Source organism: Chionomys nivalis, chromosome 4 (assembly GCF_950005125.1).
Source record: "Chionomys nivalis chromosome 4, mChiNiv1.1, whole genome shotgun sequence".
NCBI classification, from domain to species: Eukaryota; Metazoa; Chordata; class Mammalia; order Rodentia; family Cricetidae; genus Chionomys; species Chionomys nivalis.
This window is the reverse complement of record NC_080089.1, coordinates 96,215,941-96,224,664: the sequence shown is the minus strand read 5'-3', so window position 1 is coordinate 96,224,664 and position 8,724 is coordinate 96,215,941.

The following is an 8,724-nucleotide window of genomic DNA, read 5'->3' as shown; positions in this document are numbered from 1 at the left end:
GGACAACCTTTCCCTCTCATATTTAATAAACCTGCTGAGGATCTATTTCCCAGCCTGACCCCCAAGTAAAATTTTTAAAGGGAAAAAATGGATTAAAGGGCATTATTTCCTACTAAGTTTGCCTTACCCAGCCCCAACTTGACTAATAATCATAGTGAACACTGATTTAAAAGATAACAATAGAGAAGAGACAGTTGCAGTCTCCCCAACCCCCACTCATGTGGCGATCTCACATGTTATCAGCCGCAGGGGTTTTCAGGTGAGGCAAGCCAGCTACTTCTCTTGGCCTCTGCTGATTTCAACCAGACCATGCCAGAACTTTCCACCAGGGGTCCTCCTGTCAGAATTCAGAAATGTTTCTTAGAAGAGAAAGAAGTGGATATTTTGGTAACCTGAGTCCTATGTGCAGTTATAATAAATAGTACATTAGCAAAATGGTATATAATATCTCTAAGAATTGGCCTCACCCTTACATATAGAAATATCTGGGGGTGGGGATCATTCCTTGCTATTGTCTATATTGTACTCAATAAGGTTCTACATAAATCCAAACACCATGAACAGCTTTCTGATCCTAATTGTTTTCTTTTGAGATCTCCATAACTAAGTACAGCCCTTGTTTTTAAAAAGTCAAATCCCACATCCTAGAGAGTAGCTTAAAACTGATTCTTTTTGCAAAAAGACTACTTAGCCTGTGCCTCTTCACTGGCACAGCTCCAGTCCCTGCCAGCGGCACTTCCTGGACCCTGTGGTCAGTTTCTGCGGTTCTGACAGTTGCACCGGGCATTAATATGTGGGCCACACCCTTCTCTGTGCTTGTAGGAGAAAACACAAACTCCAGCCCAGCATGCAGCTGGAACAGGCTCCCAGGAAATGGAGATAAGGATGCTCACTAAAACCCACCCAAGCCCAGAATAGCAGTGGTGCTGTAAGAGCCTGGCCGAGGCGTTGTTATAGAGGAAAGGGCAGTTCTTACATTAATAGTGCATATAAAAGTGACCTCCAGGGGGTCAGAGAATACTCAGGGCTGTCTCCAGGGTAACACAGAGTCCTTCCCACTGGTACACGGATGGTTTTAGGCTCCATTGAAGAGGTCCCTCCTAAAACTCATTGTTGGAAGTGGCTTAAGAAATGGACAGATCAAACAATTCAAGAGAGGAGGGAGAGAAGGAGGTGGAAATGAGCTATTGAAGGCATGGAGGTTATTGAGGTTCTTGGGCTCCAAATGGAAGATCATCCTTTTAAGACCACGAACACAGTGAGTTTCTTCCCCTTACCCCCAACTACCCACCCACCAGAAAAATCCCCAGCTAGATTGGAGGCAGTGAGACTCAGCTGTTTTCAGTTAGTAGTTCTCTAACATGTCATTGGTTGTTTTGTTTTTTAGCTTTGTTTTTTTGGGGGGACCGGGTTTCTCTGTATCTTTGCCTGTCCTGGAACTTGCTCTGTAGACCAGGCTGGCCTCAAACTCAGAGATTTGCCTGCCTCTGCCTCCCGAGTGCTGGGATTAAAGGCGTGGGCCACCACTGCTGCCACCACCACCACCCGGCTTAACGCATGACTGTTTAAACATCTCTATAGACTGTACTCTGTCATCTTTTTGTTATTGCTCTGTCTTATTGTATGCATTGAGTATTAACCTCCATATTTTGTTACTTAAATATTAAAAACACTGTTAACTTCCATTTGAATAAGTCTGTTCTTTTTTTTCCTAAGCTTTGAGATGTGGACATAAGAACTTGTCAATGCTTTCAAAGCTGAATGCATCTTTCCAGAATTGCTTCTGCTTACAGAAGCCCAGATGCCTGGAGGCCAGTTAGGTCTGGGCCCAGTCTGGCTAATGGCTTCTGAGAGTTCAGAAGCCTTAATGAAGCAAGGTTCTCGGAATGACCAGGAGTGAAGGACGGGGTTCAGGTAACCAGTTTAGCCTGTTTGACCACGGGTGCACCAAACTAAAGTGCCTAACATCGTTGGCTCTGTGAAACAAGAGAACCAGGGCTGCCCTCTTGACCTAGGTTTAAGACAGATGCATGCCAAGCTGTAGTCGCTGTATCTGTATCCAGCGAGAGAAACGGAATGAGTTGCAAAATCAGAACAGCTCCCTCTCCACCTTGGGTCGTGCAACCCCAGCTAGGAGACTAAGCAAAGTGTCTCACCTCCCCAAGTCTCAGGTCCCTTATCCATAAACTGTGGATACTAAAGACGCAGCAATAATGAAGTACAGGGCCTGTGTGAGGGAGTGGTGCACACTTACACAACTTTAAGACTTATATACCTGAAGCCAAGGTTGGCTCAGGTATAGCAACATCGAGGGACAAGAGCAAGACTCTTACTCTGCCCTGTATCTCAGCTTTCTTCCCTTCTGAGAAGATCATCTAATGGGGTGGTAGGGAGCACTGATCGATTGCAGGCAGAAAGCCTTTGCCAACATTCACAGGAGAGTGAATCCTAACAAAATCCACTGGACTGTGAATTATTCCCCATCCCCAAACCACTTCCGTAGCTGGAACATGGGCACCAAGTTTAACCAAGCCCAGGATGCCCAGTCAAGATGCAGACTTGCTATGGCCATGAAGACTGTGTCCTGGGGATGTTGCTTGCATCATTTCGTTAAATTTATTTTTATGATTAACCTTTTATAATCAACAGTTGCATATACTTATGTAATACATTCTGGTCACACTCCTCCCCTACTCTCTCTCTCTCCTCCCACTTTCCCTGACCCCCTTCCCGGCAAGTGCCCATCCAACGTTCACATCTTTTTTATATTCTTCTTGCTTTTTGACTCACTAATTCTCACTAGGGTTGATGGTCTGGGCATGAGTGTGGTTGCTTCATTTCTTTCTCCTTAGATTGGACCTGAACTACATGGAAAATTTCAGAGTTCTAATTTCTGGATCTCTCTAATTGCCAAACAGCGTATGGTAGAGAAAAGCGGGCCTGAGAGAGTCTCCGAGTTCTCAAAGAAAAGTGACAAAGATTAAGATAAAACAATTAAAATTTTAAAACTTTACATTCAATTTTAAGTATGTGAAATTACAAGAGTAGTTAAAGATGATCCTCGGGACTAAGAGTGTAACCCAGTGGTAGAGAGCACACCAAGCATGCGTGAGGCCCTGGGTGAGCACAGTGAGCATGCGTGAGGCCCTGAGTCAGTCCCCAGCATTGAAAACAAAGCAGAAAGGAAGGGAAAGGAGGAAAGAGAGGAATAAAAGAGAGGGGAAGGATGAAGAGGGGTGAAATAGTTCTCAGGTATATCATTTAGTGTTTGCAAGATCAATTAAAATTATTTATAACATGTTTTTACATTTTCTTTCTTTGCTGACCTCCTAGAGAATCAGTCACCAGGCTGTGACCAGTCTGAGAGGCCCAAAGCTTCTAGACAGTCATCCAGAATCTCCCACACAAGCACGTGCACTCATGCATGCACACAGCAAAATTTCAGGGTCTTCCTTAAGGACCATCGTTCCTTTGATTTTTCTATTCGTAAGCATTTGCATGCATGCACGCCTCAGGAATGGTTCTGAAGCACCCTATTCCTGCCAGCTTCAGTCAGGCGAATTTTCAACACCTCACAATCCAGAGTATAAAAGGAACAGGGTGTTCTATTCCTAATGTCTCAAGCAAACGTGAAATGGGCGTGTAGGGAATCAAGAAATGAAGATAACATTTCAGCCAAGCGTGTGGTACACGTCTGTGATCCTAACACTCGGGAGGCAAGAATGGGAGAGTTGTGAATTTGATACCAGCCTGGATATCATCACAAGACAGCAAGACCCAATTCAAAAAAAAAAAATCTCCTAAGGAAAAAATATAGAGAACTTATTGTTTAAAATGGTGTAATTGGGTCAACCTAAAAGTTAAAGCCTTAAAATAGTTTTTATATGTAAATAAGTTATGATACAGCTATAAGAATTAGTAAGATGTCTTACGAGAGCTAGGGAGATGGCTCAGCAGATAGAGCACTGACTGTACCAGCTCGGGCACCGTGCAGACCAGAGTTTAGCTCCCCAGAACCACAACAAGAGCCAAGCAATATTATGGCTTACCTGTAATTCCAGTACCCCAAAGGCAGAAATGGGGTACCCCACCCCCAGACAAGCTGGCTATTTAAACAAGCTGAAATTAGCAAACTCCAGGTCCTGCGAGAGGTACTGCCCCAGTAAATGCAATGGAAAGCAATTGGGAAAGACATCTGAGGTAATTTTAAACCTCCATATACCTGTATACACACACACACACACACACACACACACAGAGGCAAACACAAACACACGCACCCATGTCACACATACATATAAGCAAAATATAAAAATTTAAATATATTTAATGTTTTTTTTTCCAAAGTGGATCTTTAAAGAGTACATTGGAAAATGCCCTGGAAATATGTTGTTTGCTTCTAGTTAGAGATACAGTTTTCTTCTTTATTCAATAAGAATGAAGTTTTTAAACAGGTGTAGTGGTGAATGCCTTAAATCCCAGCACTCTGGAGGCAAAAGAAGGCAGACCTCTGAGAGTTCAAGACCAGTCTGGTCCACTTAGTTGCAGTTCAAACCTAGAGTAAAACCTAGGTCTGGCCCTAAACCTAACCCTAATAATTCCTAACCTTACCACGCTGCTACACCTATCCTAACGCTGACTTTAACCTTAGCCCTAATCCTAATCCTAGCTTGAACCCTAGCCTTAACCATACCCCTAACCCTAGCCCCAGCCATAGCTCTAAGCCAGGCCCTAGCCCTAACACTAATGCTAGACCTAACAGCCTTAGCCCTAACACTAACCCTTTCCTTACCGCCATGATGTGTTGTCATATTGGTTTCACAGTTAAAGAAACCAAAGTTGGGAAAAGGTCAATTATTTCACCAAAGTAACTGTCCCATCATGCCCAGGGCTGTGCTAGTCTCAACATGGAAGTCCTGTGCTCTGGAAAATCAATGGGAAAACTAAAGCAGCATTACCAAGACTGCCCAGCCGATGACAAGGAAGTCATGCCTTCTGCCACACCACACTGTCTCTCAACTCCACCATAGAGATGCCATCAAATGGGAAAAATACAAATACACGTAAAAAGGAAGGAAGGGAGAAAAGAGCAGAGGAGGGAAATAAACAAACAAGGGAAGAAGAAATATGAAACCATGGAGCACAATACTTAAACTTTAAGTCTTAAAGCAACCTGCTGCAGATTTTCAATTTTAATGCTCTGCTTTCAAAAACCACTGAATAAGGACAAGTCTATTGTAATGGCACATAGTTACCCAATGCGGCGGAGGAGGACGCTGGGCCAGCTTGTCTCTCCCAAGCCAACATAACCAGTCTCTGTAAAGCTCTGCAGTGTGTGTGTGCGCATCTAAGGGCTTCCATCTACAGAGAACTATAGTGTGCTGCCATCTGAAGGGCAGGGAAAGCCCAGGACTCCCCCTCCCACTCTGAAAATACACTGCGTCCTCCAGGGGAGGCAGTGCAAAGCTCAGACAGCCCTGAGGCTGGCTCTGGAACAGGCTTACTTCATCCCTGGAAGCCCTTGACTTTGAGGTTGCTCTAACAGTATCTGGGTCTGAGTCAGTGTCCCTGCGCACTGAGTGCTTCTCCATTCCTCTCTTGTCTCAAGTGCAGCTAGAAGTGACTGGCTCACTCTGGTTTCGGGCTTTTTTTTTTTTTTTTTTTTTTTTTTTTATTATATATTTTTTTTTATTCTTTTTTAATTAAAATTTCCAACTGCTCCCCGTTTCCCATTTCCCTCCCCTCCTCCCACACATTGCCCCCTCCCCCCTCCCCTATCCCCACTCCTCTTCTCCTCCCCCCAGTCCATTCCCCCTCCCTCTCGCTACTGAAGAGCAGTCCAAATTCCCTGCCCTACAGGAAGACCAAGGTCCTCCCACTTCCATCCAGGCCCAGGAAGGTGAGCATCAAAACAGGCTAAGCTCCCACAAAGCCAGTTCATGTATTAGGATCGAAACCTAGTGCCATTGTCCTTGGCTTCTCATCAGCCTTCATTGTCCGCCATGTTCAGAGAGTCCAGTTTCAACCCATGCTTATTCAGTCCCAGTCCAGCTGGCCTTGGAGAGCTCCCAATAGATCAGTTCCACTGTCACTGTGGGTGGGTGCACGCCTCGTGGTCCTGATTTCCTTGCTCATGTTCTCCCTCCTTCTGCTCTTCATTTGGACCTTAAGAGCTCAGACGGTTGATCCAAATTGGGTCTCTGTCTCTCTCTCGATCCATCGCCAGATGAAAGTTCCTGTGCCATTCTCCTTGGCCTCTCGTCAGCTCTCATTGTCCGCCACATTCCGAGAGTCCGGTTTTATCCCATGTTTTTTTCAGTAGCAGTCCAGCTGACCTTGGTGAGCTCCCAATAGATCGGCCCCACTGTCTCAGTGGTTGGGTGCACCCCTCATGGTCCTGACTTCCTTGTTCATGTTCTCTCTCCTTCTGCTCCTCATTATAACCTTGGGAGCTCAGTCCGGTGCTCCAGTGTGGGTCTCTGGCTCTATCTCCATCCATCGCTAGATGAAGGTTCTATGGCGATATGCAAGATATTCATCAGTAAGATTATAGGATAGGTTCATTTCAGGTTCCCTATCCTCAGGTGCCCCAATGAACTAACTGGGGACATTGCCCTGGGCATCTGGTAGCCATTCCAAGTTCAAGTCTCTTGTCACCCCTTAGGTGGCTCCCTTACCTAAGGTATGAGTTTCCCTGCTCCCCTATCCAACCTTTCTTTATCCCCATTCACCCCGATTCCCCCAGTTCCCCTCATCCTCTCCTTCACACTTTTCTCTCCCCATCACCCCTCATCCCCATCCCACCCCACCCCCAAGATTCCAATTTTTTGCCCATCAGTCATGACTATTTCCCATAGCTGGGAGGATATCTATATGTTTTCCCTTGGGTTTACCCTCTTGTTTAGCTTCTTTAGGATCACAAATTATAGACTCAGTGGCCCCTATCCATGGCTAGAAACCAATTATGAGTGAGTACATCCCATGTTCTTCTTTTTGGGTCTGGGTTACCTCACTAAGGATCGTATTTTCTATTTCCATCCATTTGCATGCAAAATTCGAGAAGTCATTGTTTTTTACCGCAGAGTAGTACTCTAATGTGTATATATTCCACACTTTCTTCATCCATTCTTCCATTGAAGGGCATCTAGGTTGCTTCCAGGTTCTGGCTATTACAAATAATGCTGCTATGAACATAGTTGGACAAATGCTTTTGTCATATGATAGGGCATCTCTTGGGTATATTCCCAAGAGTGGTATTGCTGGGTCCAGGGGTAGGTTGATCCCAATTTTTCTGAGAAACCGCCACACTGATTTCCAAAGTGGTTGCACAAGTTTGCAGTCCCACCAGCAATGGATGAGGGTACCCCTTTCTCCACAACCTCTCCAGCAATGGCTATCCTTGGTGTTTTTGATTTTAGCCATTCTGACAGGTGTAAGATGATATCTCAAAGTTGTTTTGATTTGCATTTCTCTGATCGCTAAGGAGGTTGAGCATGACCTTAAGTATCTTTTGGCCATTTTAACTTCTTCTGTTGAGAATTCTCTGTTCAGTTCAGTGCCCCATTTTTTAATTGGGTTAATTATCCTTTTAAAGTCTAGTTTCTTGAGTTCTTTATATATTTTGGAGATCAGACCTTTGTCTGTTGCAGGGTTGGTGAAGATCTTCTCCCAGTCAGTAGGCTGCCTTTTTGTCTTAATGACAGTGTCCTTTGCTACTGGCATAAAAACAGAGAAGTCGACCAATGGAATCGTATAGAAGACCCGGATTTTAACCCACAAACCTATGAACAACTGATTTTTGATAAAGGAGCTAAAAGTATACAATGGAAGAAAGAAAGCATCTTCAACAAATGGTGCTGGCACAATTGGATGTCAACCTGTAGAAGAATGAAAATAGACCCATATCTATCACCATGCACAAAACTCAAGTCCAAATGGATCAAAGACCTCAATATCAATCTGAACACACTGAACCTGATAGAAGAGAAAATGGGAAGTACCCTACAACATATGGGCACTGGAGATCGCTTCCTATGTATAACCCCAGCAGCACAGACATTAAGGGCAACATTGAATAAATGGGACCTCCTGAAACTGAGAAGCTTCTGTAAAGCAATGGTTTCGGGCTTTTGACCAGTCCTGGCCTTTCCAGTTATCGAAGCTGCCGCCTTCGGCCCTTGTTGACAACAACAAAAAAAAATGTTATTTATTTTGTTCAGCAGCCAATTTGAACTTCCCCTACAGACTATTTTGAAAGTAAAATATCAAACATATTAAGCATGTAGGACTTGCCACCCATAGTTACTGCCCTGAGAAGGGAGGTTGCCATGGCAATGCCCCTGCTGAAGAGGATAGAGCTTGGCTGAAGGGCGAATAAAATACCATAATGGAGCCCAGGCTGCTGAGCCAGCCTGCAAATCTCTACGCTAGGAGTGTTTGCCCGGGTCTGAGGAGCTTAGTCGTCATTAACAGAGTGTGAGAAAAACAAAATGTCCAACTAGCAGACCTACGTGTCAAAAGGCAGGGGCGTGGTCAGAAGGAGTGGAGGTACTCTGTGAGTGGATGCGACCCTGTTTTTTATGAGGATCGTAGCACACCTACCCTTCCCCACCAGCAAGCCTGTTCAAACACACCAACACCATTCATCCATAGAGCGGCATAGCCAGGAGGTAGCCAGAAGCTCACAGAGTGTCACCTGGAGTTCGCTGACGACAAATAACGTCA